The following is a 14,908-nucleotide window of genomic DNA, read 5'->3' as shown; positions in this document are numbered from 1 at the left end:
CATGTTTGTGATAAAAGTCCCAAACAACATGTGCTGATAAGTTAATAGCGACACTATGTTTCCCCATAAACCCTATGGAGAGTAACCTCTATAGGTTGGGAACCTTCTGTATTTACAGAGCTGAAAGTGCCGCATGACTTGTACTAGTTGCCAAAATCCTTCTAGTTGTTGGCATAGGAGGTCGGACCTCTGAAGTGGCTCACACACATACGGTTCCTAGTAGAGATATAAAGTTTGCCATGGGGAGTTTGTTAGGCCCAATATGGAAAGCTAATGTACTAAGAGGGGAGGGGTGAATCAGTACTTCAAATCTTTTCTTGAACAATAACTTTACTATTAATCATAAACCAAAAACTATTGTAACATAATATAATGCTAAAACAAATAAATAACAATCATACATGATTCACTCCATAACACATATATTTTGGTTATGTAGAAACTCTTGGTTAGAGAGAAAAACTGAGGTGTGGATGGCACCCACAACTTCACTACTGCAATAATAAAGGTTGCTCAGTTCGAGCTACATGTTTAGCTATTTCTGATAGCTTACCCTGTTAGGAGTATCAAGATCTTTAGATCTACCTTGCTAAAGGACTTTACAACACTTAAACTAAATGTTGCGTCTGGTTAAAGGCTTTATAATTTATAGACTTTGTTAGAGTCTTTTACCCTGTTAAAGTTTTCTCTTACAACTCAAAATATTACAATAAAATCTTTACAAATATCTGTAACTTTACATCTGAAATGTTATAGCAGAATCTATGTGCTCAATATAATATTATCTTGCTCATAGCATACCTCGGTAATTGATAAATCAACTCGGTAAACCCTTCAATTTACTATGTCCCTTAACTATTCTCTGAAATCTTTCTCAGTGACCTCTGAATATTTCTGACAGTCATAATAGTCATAACACGTTGTGTTTTCTCATGATATTTCTTGTCAACTTATCTATCACACATGTCTCATACTCTTTTTTTCATCTTTGATCTTTAAATCATTCTGCATATAAATAGATCTCTTAGGATGGTGATCTTGTTCATGCATCGATCTTACAAACAAGATTCATCGAATGAATAACTATACAAAATATTTCATTGGATAGATGACCTCAAGATCATACAAAATCTTTAAGGTGCAATTTCCTATGTGATAACAGTTCTTTGTTCCTCGATCTTGTAAAATGTTTCCACACATGTGTCCAGGTTCAATGAATCTAGTAACACATTTTCACTCGGTGTTTGTTCACTCGGTATATCATTTTTGTTGCTCGGTAGACATAGAATGTTACTCGGTAGATAGCTCGGTGTATACTAGACTCTATGACTTCTATCTTCTATAACCGACTATTTTAGTGCTTACCGACTGAATGTTCCTGTAGTATTAACCGACTAGAGTATATAGGATGACTTTGGATATAAAACTAATGACAACTTAGTAAATAGTAACAATCTCCCCTTTTGACATTAGTTTTGAAATGTTTGACAAAACTCCTTTCAAAGTCATAACTCAAAATCTATATACTTATAAAATTTGACTAAACTGATAGTATATACAATAGTCAATAAATAGTATACTCAGATATACTCCCCTTATCAATATACTGTACATAATTCTGATTTTCCATGCTCAGTGATCAATGTTCTGTGTTTACTGCACTTGTTCTTTGCTCTTTGATCATTTCTCGGTGTTTACTGCTCCCCTGTCAAATTCAACTATGCATTTGGATACTCTGTTATGCTCGGTATACTCCCCCTATATACTACAGTCCCCCTTTGATACTTTGATACTATACTCTCCCTTTTTGACAAACATCAAAACTAGTTACCATTCGGTGGAGGCAACTGGTCAAAAATGGATTTATACTTTGTCCTTGCATCGGTGAGAGTGGTAGAGAGGGCATCCTTGACACTATCCATGAGTTAATTCTGAGTTGTAATGTCAGCTAGGAGTGAGATCAGACCATCTAGTGTGCTTCCCTCTAGTTGAGTGGATAAATGAGTGGCATGGTTGATCTGCTCTTGAATAGATGAAAGATGAGGAATGAATAATGTCTGAAGAGTCATTATATCCATCCTAATATTGTGCTCTTCATTTCGAAGTTCCAACTGTTGAGCCATAAGAGTTTGCAATTTGGTGTAGAAATTCTGAATAGAATTTGGCTCGGTAGTCAATGTATTGGAGAGATTGGTGATCTCTTGTTCAATGACTACGGTTTTATTTTTGATATCCTTAATGAATAAAGATATTGTACAGAGCTTTTGAAACAAATAAAGAATATGCTTAAGTTGAGGGGACAACTCAGCTATGAATCCAACAAGTTTAACTTTACCTACAACAATTTCTTTCTACACTTCTTCAATCATTTTTGTAGTTAGCTCTTTATCCTTCAGCTTGCTCAGGTATTCAAATGCGTCTACTCCTGATGCTTCTAATTGAGTGAGGAGTTCATCTAGTTGCATATGGATGGTAGCATCTTTATTCATGGTAGCTTTAGGTAGCATGTCTGACAATAATGCCTTAACCTTTTGAAGTACACGGTTCTTTTTCTGAATAGCCATCTATCTTTCCTATTCAACTTTGGCTTTGCATAGCTCTCCGAATTCAATGAGTGCTTGCCCTTTCAGTTTAGAAATGTCAACATTTGGCAACACAATGGGCTTAGATAGATCTATCTTGAAACTATGTTTCTTCATTTTCTTGTCTCTAGATGATGAGGCTTTCATCAGTTAAACTAGTACAATGGCTTTGGAGGCTTCATCATCCTCAATAGGTTGCTCGGTAGAGGCAACACTTTTGTCAATTCCTATAGCCTTTGTTGTGTCCTTCGGTGCTTTTGTGCTTGGGGTCTCGATGGCAATAGTTTCTGTGCTTGCAGGTGCTTGAGAAGTTTGTTCCCTAGTGGTCTGAGAAGTAGATTCTTCTTTGGTAGACTGTTGACCCCTTTTCCCTTGATCATTATCCTTAGGATGCTTGGTTGGGACTTGTTGAGTGATCGGAGGATATGACTTGACTTGTTCCAAAACTGATTCACTAGATACCAGTTTGGCATAGGCATTGCCTTCTATCATTTCTTGTCCCTGATCCTTAGAAGCTGTGACATCTTCATCTAATTGAATAGTTTCAGTAGGATCTTGTTCGGTGATGTCAACTATATCAGCTTCACTTTGAGGTTCAGCATGAGGTTCATCATTCTTGAGCCAGAATATTTGTTGCCATTTTTCCTTAGTTTCATTCTCGACTTCAAGATAAAGACCGTTCATCATTTTCAATGCTCTCTGCTTTACTTGAAAGTTTGTCTATGAGGTCTTTAAATGTTCTTTAATGTCATCTACCGACATGTCTAGAAAGAGATGTACCAAAACTCTTTCTCTAACCTGTTTCTCCGAGTCCATAGCATATTGCCACCTGGTGTCAATATGTGAATACAATGTTTTAGGAAAGAAATCACTCACTTGTAGTGTACATACTACTGCTTCTTCTATTTGCCTCTTTTCATCTTCATTTCTGGAATCATATTTAACATATCTAAAAGCTCCAAATCCACCATATTGTTTTAGGTTAGCATAGAAAATATCAACGCTATGTACATCTCCCTTTTGACTCTTAACAATCTGAAATTTGCTTGCATCTTCAGACTCTGTGTCACTTGACTCTTTGCTCAAAATGAGTCTCCAAGGCATTTTCTTATAAGTCCTTGTGACCTTAGGCATTGTGACATTTTTCTGCTTCTTACTTGGTGACACTGCAGATGATCTAGTATTAGGTCGCTTTGCTGGAGGAGTCAGTGATACTTGTGATGAGTCCTGTTTCTTCCTTTTCAAAATTTTGCCTTTTGGCAACTCAGTGCTCAAAGTAACAGTAGCTTCATGAGCTTCAGATTCTTCCTCAATTGCAAGTTGTTCACTCTTGACAGGAGTGGAGGAAGAACCTTCTCCAAATTTCTCAATTAACACTTTAATCATTTTAGTTGCTTTCCTTTTAGCCTTAGGTACTACAATTCTCATCTTAACTTTTTCTTTAACCTCTTCATAGGTTCCGTACTTGATTTCTGTAGCATGCCTTGGAAGTGCAAGAAAGGCATCTATCTGCTATTGTGAAATGTCAAAATCAATCTCATAACCCATAGGTGGCAAAGATTGAGTTCTTAGTTCCACTGCATTGACATAGCAGTAGTCGGTGTCTACTTAAAAGTATATATCATCCTTGTATTTCTCCACTAACTTGGGTGGAATCCTATACATGTTATGCATCTTTTCCTCAAACTTACTAAAGTAATCATCCATAATCTCATTAAAGTTATCACCTAGCTATTTGATGAAGTCATTGATTTGGTGGGTGATTGGTCAGTGTAGCTCCCAAACTACATTACCGACAGATGGAAAGAATTTCTGAAAATAGAAAAACATGCATACCAAGAGTGATCCAAACTTCAATGTGTTAGCCGAGTTGTTCTTCTTCGACTTCCTTATGGTGTTTATATTTTCAAACAGATTCTTCAACAACACTTCACAAAGATCAATCTTCATTCCCTTCTTCACAATTTTATATGCTAAATCAACAACTACACATGGTACACTATTTTCCCTTTCCAATTGAAAGAAACAATGACCTATTACTCTAATGGAAAACTTCAGCTCTGCATCTGTGACATTATTCAGTTTTAGACCTCTGATTTAGATTCAACTTTGGTTAAAGTGATCAATTCCTTCTGTGAAATCATTTTCTGAGCTCGGGCATGGTCATAAATAGGGTATCCGGTTATCAAGTGAAAGATTTCCTTGGTGATTTTGAATGGTTTCTCCTCTAACCACATGAAGTCATCATGAACTCTACTCAAAACAAACTTGACCCATTGGGGTTTGAAGACACGGGGATAGGTTAGGGCTTCGGTCAATCCCTTGACTTTAATGTGTTCAAACTTGTTGTCTAGTTTTCCATCGGTACACAATTCATCATATGTGTCCTTGATCTCAACATGACCTAGTTCCTCAACATGACATTTGGTGAAAAATCTAATATCCTCAACTAGCAAAACCCTATCTGGAATGAGTGAAAATGTCATTTTATCATCCGGTTTAGATGCTACTTTGGGAGATAGGGAATATTCAATGAGGGCTTCTCAATGGTTTCAACAATAGTGGGTTTCTGAATCTTTGGAGCCATTACAAACTCAGGATATCTACTAATGAAAAAGGCTTAGGGTTTGAAACTTAACCAACAAATGCTTTCACTTAGTAAATATAAAATAGATAATCACACTGATATTTCCTGGTTAGCTAGCTCTTAGAAATGCTTGAGATCAATGTGTAAATACCTTGAATTTTGCTTGGGAGGTGTTTGATCGCCTTTGAATCGCTTAGCTCTGCTCTCTGAAAACTTGGTAAGTGTGAAATGACCATGCAAAGTGCTTTAAGTACACATTTTACCTTGTTGGGCTCTGTGTGGTTAGGTCAAAAAACATTAAATGCACTCGGTTCCACTAAACCGATTACCTTCCTTGTTGCCTTTTACCGACTAGACAAATTTCCTATATTTACCAACTAGACAGGTCTCTTGCATTTACCGACTACTCTGGTGCTCTAGAAGACTAGATAGAATTTCAAACTTGCTAATGCATCTTAGCTATGTAGATTTTGGAATTAAGTACATGATAAAATAGGAACTGTTAAGATCTAACTTTGAGAGAATGCAGTCCCTTCATACCTTTACCGATTAATTCGAAGTAGATGCACCTAACTCGGTAGGTAATGTGCTTTCTTCATTAGTTGATCCATTTTCCTTATTTTTCCAAATCATTTGTAATTTTCTCCTTATTACCTCAGTATCTCCTCTGGGTTGATCTCTGCAATCTCCAACCAAGTGTCCAACTTTGTGACAATGAAAACATGCCATACCAGGATTTCTATATGATCTTCGGTTTTTCATTCCAAACCTTATAAAGCAGTTGGCACTTATATGTCCATATGTTCCACAACATTCACACCATATCCTTGTATTGTAATCCCATGGTACTGCAGCATATTGTCAGTTAGGATCTGTGTGAGTTCGGTAGGTTCCAGTATTTTCTCGGTGTGCAGACCACATATAGTTTTTCTGCTTAAACCAACACTTCTCGGTACTATGTCTATATCTATTGCAGTTTTTGCAAAACCCCTTAAATTTTGCCTTCTAATAATTGCTAACAGACTTTCTCCTACATTTATTAGATGTGTGACCATACTTATTGCAATTATAACAATAACCATCAAACCTAGTGACATTCGGTTGCTTACCTTTTCTGATTTGGCACATGTTGGTAGTACGACCTTGATTTCCATAGTAGTCACAAATAGGTTTCTTTCCTTTGATGTTCTTCTTGTTTCTAGCTTGCTTTGATGATTCTCCTCTTTCGGTGATGAAGATTCCTTTCTCGGTAGAGTTCTTTCCTTTGTAACCAAGTCCTGCATCTTTGTTGGGTCTTCTTATATTCATTTGCTCATCCAACATCCTTGATGCTTCATAAATTTTCATTAGTGATTCTTTGGCTTTCTTCTTTGCTTCAACTTCATCAGTCAATCTTGATAATTCAAGTTTCAATGCTTGATTCTCATTATCCTTCAGATTTGCTTCATGATGTGCATAACCCAATTGATCAGACATATTGTGTTGAATTCCAATCATCCTTGTGACTTCATCATTCTTTTCAGATACTAATGCTTCAAGCTATTGTTTTTCTCTTTCTAGATCTCTTAATTTATCTTTGGCTCCTCAATGCATCAAGATTTTCAGTCATCTATGTGATGAAATGTTCATGATCTCTTTTCATTTCTTTTAGCTATTCAATCAGTGCTTTGTTCTTTTCTTTCAATTCTCCAATCATCTCTTTAGTCTCTTCAGATATACTATTCTCAGATGATGTCTCAATTTGTTCCACCAGCTCTTGTGAGTCCTGTAGATCATCAGACAACCTTCTTCTGACTTTCAATGATTTTTGCATTTGTCTTTGCATGTTTGCAGTCACTTGATTAGCATGATCCAACTCTTCTTGCAGATACACAATTCTCTGAGATTGTTTATAGCCTTCCATTGATAAGATCTTTTTCTTTAGGTTGTTAAACCCTTTTCCAAGATTGAAGCTATGATACCAATTGTTAGGCCCAATATGGAAAGCTAATGTACTAAGAGGGGAGGGGTGAATTAGTACTTCAAATCTTTTCTTGAACAATAACTTTACTGTTAAGCATAAACCAAAAACTACTGTAACATAATATAATGCTAAAACAAATAAATAACAATCATACATGATTCACTCCATAACACATATATTTTGGTTACTTAGAAACTCTTGGTTAGAGAGAAAAATTGTGGTGGGGATGGCACCCACAACTTCACTACTGCAATAATAAAGGTTGCTCGGTTAGAGCTACATGTTTAGCTATTTCTAATAGCTTACCCTATTAGGAGTATCAAGATCTTTAGATCTACCTTGCTAAAGGATTTTACAATGCTTAAACTAAATGTTGCACCTGGTTAAAGGCTTTACAATTTATAGACTTTGTTAGAGTCTTTTACCCTGTTAAAGGTTTCTCTTACAACTCAAAATATTACAATAAAATCTTTACAAATATCTACAACTTTACATCTGAAATGTTATAGCAGATTCTATGTGCTCAATATAATATTACCTTGCTCATAGCATACCTCGGTAATTGATAAATCAACTTGGTAAACCCTTCTATTTACTCTGTCCCTTAACTGTTCTCTCAAATCTTTCTCGGTGACCTCTGAATATTTCTGATAGTCATAACACATTATGCTTTCTCATGATATTGCTTTTCAACTTATCTATCACACATGTCTCATACTCTTTTTTTCATCTTTGATCTTTAAATCATTCTGCATATAAATAGATCTCTTAGGATGGTGATCTTGTTCATGCATCGATCTTACAAACAAGATTCATCGAATGAATAACTATACAAAATATTTCATTGGATAGATGACCTCAAGATCATACAAAATCTTTAAGGTGCAATTTCCTATGTGATAACGGTTCTTTGTTCCTCGATCTTGTAGCACGTTTCCACACATGTGTCCAGGTTCAATGAATCTGGTAATAGGTTTTCACTCGGTGTGTGTTCACTCGGTATATCATTTTTGCTACTCAGTAGACATAGAGTGTTACTCGGTAGATAGCTCGGTGTATACTAGACTCTGTGACTTCTATCTTTTGTAACCAACTGCTTTAGTGCTTACCGACTGAATGTTCTGGTAGTATTAACCGACTAGAGTATATAGGATGACTTTGGATATAAAACTAATGACAACTTAGTAAATAGTAACAGAGTTTTCATGGAAATTGGTGCTTGGCTGCCCCAAAGAAGTGAGTGTCAAGAGTGGAGCCAGTGGGGTCAAGCATCTAAATATCCGCTTTGAATAGCGTAGCCTCGAGGGAAACCCCATCTGAGATTCAACAACTATTGTCTCATCCTGCCATAGGGATTGTACTTGCTTGTGCATTTTGTTTATTAAACATTGTCTTCTATGTCTGTAACATGTTCCAAATTGTAAAAAGTTGAAGAAGATTATCATCTACGAGTGAGAAAAAATCCAACAAAATTGCTGAAAAAAATTGATTAAAAGGGTAATATAAAGGCTTTCCAACATTTGAAACACCAGATCAAACCAAGTGATCAAGAGTATATCATCCAACTATCTCAATGACAACAATACCTAGATAGGTATTCAAGTTAGTCAAGTCAAATTTCCATATCAAGAGACTTTATCCATATCATTTGACATACTTTGTCATAGGGGCCTATCGAACAGACCCTCTATTCAACTTAGTGAGCTTGAGTATCCAAAATGAAGTATCCATCAAGTCAACAATATCAACCTATCTAAACTAAAACTTTGATCGCTCATGTGATCATCCCTTGTCACTTGAAAAATAAAAAGCTTATTCAAAGGAAATGAGTCCTTGCCTAAATCAAGATCAAGATATCATGGCTCTCCAATCTAATCCCATTTTTTATCAAGATCCTACCAATCAAGAATCTTATGATGATCCCCTAAAATTCTGGTACTCCATCCACGATGATCCCCTTTTATCTCAAGAGTAGAGTCCCATTCAACACCCACCTCCTAAGCAAGAGCATGATATCCCTTCCATCTCCTTCAGTAATCTAATTCAAGTGAAAAAGACAAACTCAAGTGAAAAAGACAAACTCAAATGATCCTACTCCAAGTCAAGATCAAGATCAAGAAAACTCTTTATCCTCCAAATCAATTTTAGGTCCTTTCATTCAAAATTCAAACTCTTCATCCTCCAAATCCATTTTAGGTCCTTTCATTTGAAATTAAAAATATTCATCCTCCAAATCCATTTTAGGTCCTTTCATTCCAAATTCAAACTCTTCATCCTCCAAATCCATTTTAGCTCCTTTTGTTCAAAATTCAAACTCTTCATCCTCCAAACCCATATTAGGTCCTTCCATTCCAAAGTCAAACTCTCTATCCCTTCCATCCATCTTGGGTCCTTACTTCCCTCCCTCCACCATTCCATCACCTCAAATGATCCATAAGAAAAATCAACAAAGGAGCGCATCTTTGAACTTGTTTTAAACATCTATCTAAACATCTTTTCAAAACTATTCTTCCATCATTTCCTTTATCTATTTTGGGTTCTTATGTCCCAAAATTCAATTATCCTCCATATCTTCATCACTTCTCAAGTTGTGTATCAACACTCATATTGAATGCATTTCCATTTATCCTTGAACAAATATTCAAACATTCTATCTATTATCCAACACCTCTTTGATGAATACTAAGAGGGGGGGGGGGGTGAATTAGTATGCCAAAAATCTTTGCACTAAAACACTTACAAAGTCTAGAGATAAACCGGTAAAGCAGTCTGACAATCAAACCAGTTATCACACATACAAACCAAAATGCGAATAAACCATTCACCCACAAAAGAAATACAACCATAACACAAGATATTTGACGTGGAAACCCAACTGGGAAAAATCACGGTGAGATGGAACTCACAAGTCACTATCTACAGAATAGAAACTAGACCGGTTAAGGTCTTACAATGTTCTTCACCAGAACAGATCCTGTTAGGAGTCTCAATCTCTGTTAGGAGATAAGTCCGATTAAAGACTACCTTGTTAGAGGATTTTAGATTCACATGTGTGAACCACCTTGTTAGAGGATTTTACAAAGGCTTTGAGGCCTACCTCGTTAAGGGCTACAGACTTGTCAAAAATGTGAGTAATCAATAAGTGTTTGATCTATCTACTAGCACAAATTGCTTGGTTAGATCCAGTATTGCTCACAGCTAATGCATTCTAGCATTACTTCAGTCTCCTATATCTCTCACAGCTACAAATTGATCTTCTCTCGTAAGATCACTCTCCACTTCCACCTTAAACCCTAGCTCAACATCAAACCTATTCACAACTTCCTCAACAACTTAAAAAACCTAGACATGATGTCCTTTTGAGGAATCTGATTTCATGTCGGTCCAATAGGATTACATTACAATTTCCTAGGTTCAGTGAATCTAGACATACTCAGTAACATGACACAAGAATCACCGTCAATGTGTCGGCACCACCAAACAATTGGTGGATTTGTAACTCATCACAAAATGCTGGTTGGTAACTCATCATAGAGTGTTACCAGTTCATACAAAATGCTAGTTGCCAGTTTGACAAAAATGAAGACTGGTAAGAATGTGTTGTGTCGCTTTGCTTCCTCGTATCGCTTGTGATCTGCGAACCACTTGGGGTCGACATGCCGCTTCAGATCGGGAAACACATTCTGCAAAATCACCACTAGTCTAAAGATGAGAATACAACATACCAATTGGAACAAATACCGATTGAGCATGAGCTCATACATATAAAGGGGATCTCAATACAAGTGTGTGTCCATGAATGACAATCACAACATAAACATCAAAAATGCCAACACTCTTTTCTATCCTTCAATCCCTTTCATTCAATCCTTTGCATAAATTCATCATCTATGAAATAGGCATTTGTGTCATTTTGTCACATGCTTGCCCATGCTCGAATCTCATTTCCAGTCCTTTTCCTATATATCTATTCATGATACACTTCAAAATCAGAGGTTATTCCTCTTCAACATTATCTTTTGGTTGGGATACACACTCAATCCAGAAAAGAACCACTTATTGTATCTTGGTACCGACATCTTTTGATTACTACATCTCATACACTTAATCAATTGCTCTAAATCATTGTGATCTCTTAGTCAAAGACATGGCTAGTGAAAAATCTAAAATCTTGCTTCAGTGCCACTGTAATTATCAGACCCATGAAAGTTTCATTACTTACAAGCCAATGAAATCAAAATAAGAAAAGAAAAAGACAATATCAAAATATCCAAAGCATGATCAAGAAAAGAAATATCTAGAAAAGAAAAGAAAAGAAAAAAATCAAATCTCAAAAGCTTGGCTATGGGAAAATGCAAGTAAATCCATCGGGGCTATGGACGCCTGGCTGACAATGGAGCAATATTTGTGATATTACAATGATAACCTCATTGGAGCTATGGATTCTTGCTAGCAACGAGGCTCTATCCAGGATGCTTTTGAAGTCAAGGTAACTCATGTAGCTAGCCACGTTGGATTCTAAAGATTACAATGATCAAATGAGCCAGAATGAACCCAATTGCACACACATGGGTAATCAAAGACTAAGTACCTTGATCCAATTTGGGATTCTTCTTCCCTTTTGAGTCTACTTCCTAGTTTCTAGATATGTTTGGTTGAATTTATCAGAGGTTCTAAGTGTGGGTTGGGTCTCTATCATTGAAAAGTTCAGGAACATTTATTCAGGTGGTGCTAAATACTATGACAATCTTACATATCACCTCTTTACAAATGGAGACTTCTATACTTGGGGTCAAAGTTTCATCCACTATATTCTTCATACCACATCTCCCATTATCCTTCCTCCAGTATCCATTATTCTATCTAAGTTCATCCAGTGCTATCTATGATCTTGCTTCATGCTAATCTATACCATCTATCCTAACTATTCATTTCTTCCATCATCTATCACTATCTATGGTCTTGTTTCTCCTATCCATATCCCCTTTTCCATCCTTGATCTTGATCAAAACTAAGGACAAAAACATGATTTCAAAAAAAAAATCTCTTGATGTGTCTCCTCATAAGATACCTCCATCTTTCACCCATTCATCTTCAGCTCAACAATTCATCCATTCCTTGTCTTGCTATACATTGGGGCAACCAAATACATCTTTCTTCTAATCCAAAAACTAAAAAAAAATTAAAAAATTAAAAAATAAAAAATGTCTCAAAAACCAAAAATCAAAAATATCAAAAGCACAAAATTGAAAATCAAAGCATGACAACATGACCCATCCATCAAATCAACAATAGGAAAACTATCGAAGTCTACAATCAAACTGATCACATGTCTTGTTAATCAATTCATCCATCAAATCATATCAACAACAGAAAAACTCTCAAAGTCTACAATCAAACTGATCACATGTCTAGTTAATTAATCCATCTATCAACATCAACATGTCTTATACAAGGATAGGTACACTCGAAACCAAACAGATCGGTCTTACACGAGGTACTCACTCTTTGAAACCAGACATTCTTATCAATCATTGAACAAATCAAAACAATGACATAGATCAGTATGACTGCTGGATTTTGTTCTGGGTAGTCTTATCTTTATCAATTGATGGCAGGACATGCTTCATCTCTAAAAAATAAAAAAATCATAAAAGACAAAAAAAATCAAAATATGAGAAAAATGCAATAAATTTAGATGGTGAAAACTTGGTAAATAGGTGCTATCTAAAAAGTGAGTTCTTCCATCTATGAGATCACTTTGTGCACCAATCCACTCCATCCTATCACTTCCATCTATCCTATCTCATCCATTCCATCTTTCGCATCCATTGCTCTAAACCATTAGTAGGAAATATGGAGCTTACCAACAATTATCAATCTTTGACATATTTGTCATTGTCACTATCTTAGATTTTATCAGAATCTATCAATTTGCATTTGTATCTCATCATGGTTTGGATCTTGATCAATTCATACATCCATAATAAATTTGTGTTTCCACTAGGGGCAAAATCCTAATTCCTTTTGCTAAGGTGATCTTTTGAATCTTTGAAAATCCAAAAACATTTGAAAAACTTAGAAAAACCAAAAACACCCAGGATTTTGAAACAGCTAACAAGCAACAAAGCAACAAATCAATCAAGGCATTTCATCAACAAACTGAATCATGAAACTCAGAAACTGAAGAATCAATCAACAAGTAATAAAGGATTATCAAAGATCATTCATTAAGATGATTATATCAGTTAATGACCATTAGAACATGTGAATGACATACAAGGTTTAGTGTTTATATCTTGATTTATTGCTAATCATGTACTCTATGCAACTCAAGGATGTCCATGACTAGAGAAGCTATGATGGGGCATGATTATTTTCTTTGATTGTTGTCTGTTGTTTATCTCTTACTATGGTATGAACTTGTCTCAGGATATGATCAACAAAATATCAAGGAGGACGTTCCAAGTCATGCATGAAAGGAGATACTCCTTGTCTATTCTGCAAGCAAATACTCAGGTCAACTTGATCCATTATATCAAGTTGCTTGTATTAACTTTCTATATCAAAATCCATGTAAGGAATACTTAGGTCATCTTGAATCATTATGTCAAGTTTCTTGTATTTGCTTACAACATTTTAAAAGCTCAATGATGAAATCAAGCACTATTACAAGATCGCATATGAAGAATGGCAGTACAATTTTTAGTTAGATGATTTTGGATTAGCTCATTATTCATCTCCATTATAAGCATTCATTTGTTAGTTGCATTATAAGCATATCATTTCATTAAACAGATCAACGGTCATAAATAAAGATTGAGTATACTTGGACAAACAAAAACAATTTGCATTTAATCATTATAGGTGCATTCATTTCTTAGAATCATTTTAATCATCATTCATTTCATTTAGTTACATTTGATCATTGCATTAGTTTGCATTTAATAGTGTGCATTTCATTTATCATGTAGTGTGTCATCATTATTATTTGCATTATCATTTTATAACGATCATTTAGTTGCATCTTTGCACTTAGATTCATAATCATCATAAACATTACATAAAAACTCAAAAATATTTCATATAGATCATTTGCATTTACATAATCATAAATCAAAAGCAAATCAATCATTAATTTGCATTCCATATAGATCATTACATTCATATCATTTAAGTTAAAGTAATCATTTTCATTTGCATCCAAGATCATAAAAATAAAAAATCAAAACAAAAACATATAATCATTGCATCCATATGATCATCACATAGAATAACATGCATATAGATCATCAAAGCATAAAGTATGATCATCACATAGAGTAACATGCATATAAATCATCATCATCATATAGATTCCATATTTGTATATAGATCATCATAAAACAATAAAAGTCCAAGTATACAATGATATCGAAAAAACAATGCAAATGCCTCATCTAATGCAAATCAAGTCAAGGCTGTCCTGTACCACTACCACCTAACTCTATCCATCTCTGTGGCTATGGGCGAGAAGATCCTCCAGATGCCTATCTCCCATGCTCCCCACTCCTCTGAGGAGGTCCCATGACCCCACCACTGCTAGTATCCATCAACACGGTGGTATGATAACTACCTGCTCTCTGGCTCTCTACAACTACCTCCTCATATCATCGTCACTAGTGGGAAGTCTCCTTCCTGGCCTAAACTTGTGCTCTAATAGTATCCACCGAGAGAGTACCTTATCCAACCTATTGAATATGATCAAGAAGACCCTAAGTATCCTTTTGTCTCCTA

This window comes from Cryptomeria japonica, chromosome 10, assembly GCF_030272615.1.
Source record: "Cryptomeria japonica chromosome 10, Sugi_1.0, whole genome shotgun sequence".
NCBI classification, from domain to species: domain Eukaryota; kingdom Viridiplantae; phylum Streptophyta; class Pinopsida; order Cupressales; family Cupressaceae; genus Cryptomeria; species Cryptomeria japonica.
The sequence above is the reverse complement of the archived record's forward strand: the minus strand, read 5'-3'. Positions refer to the sequence as shown.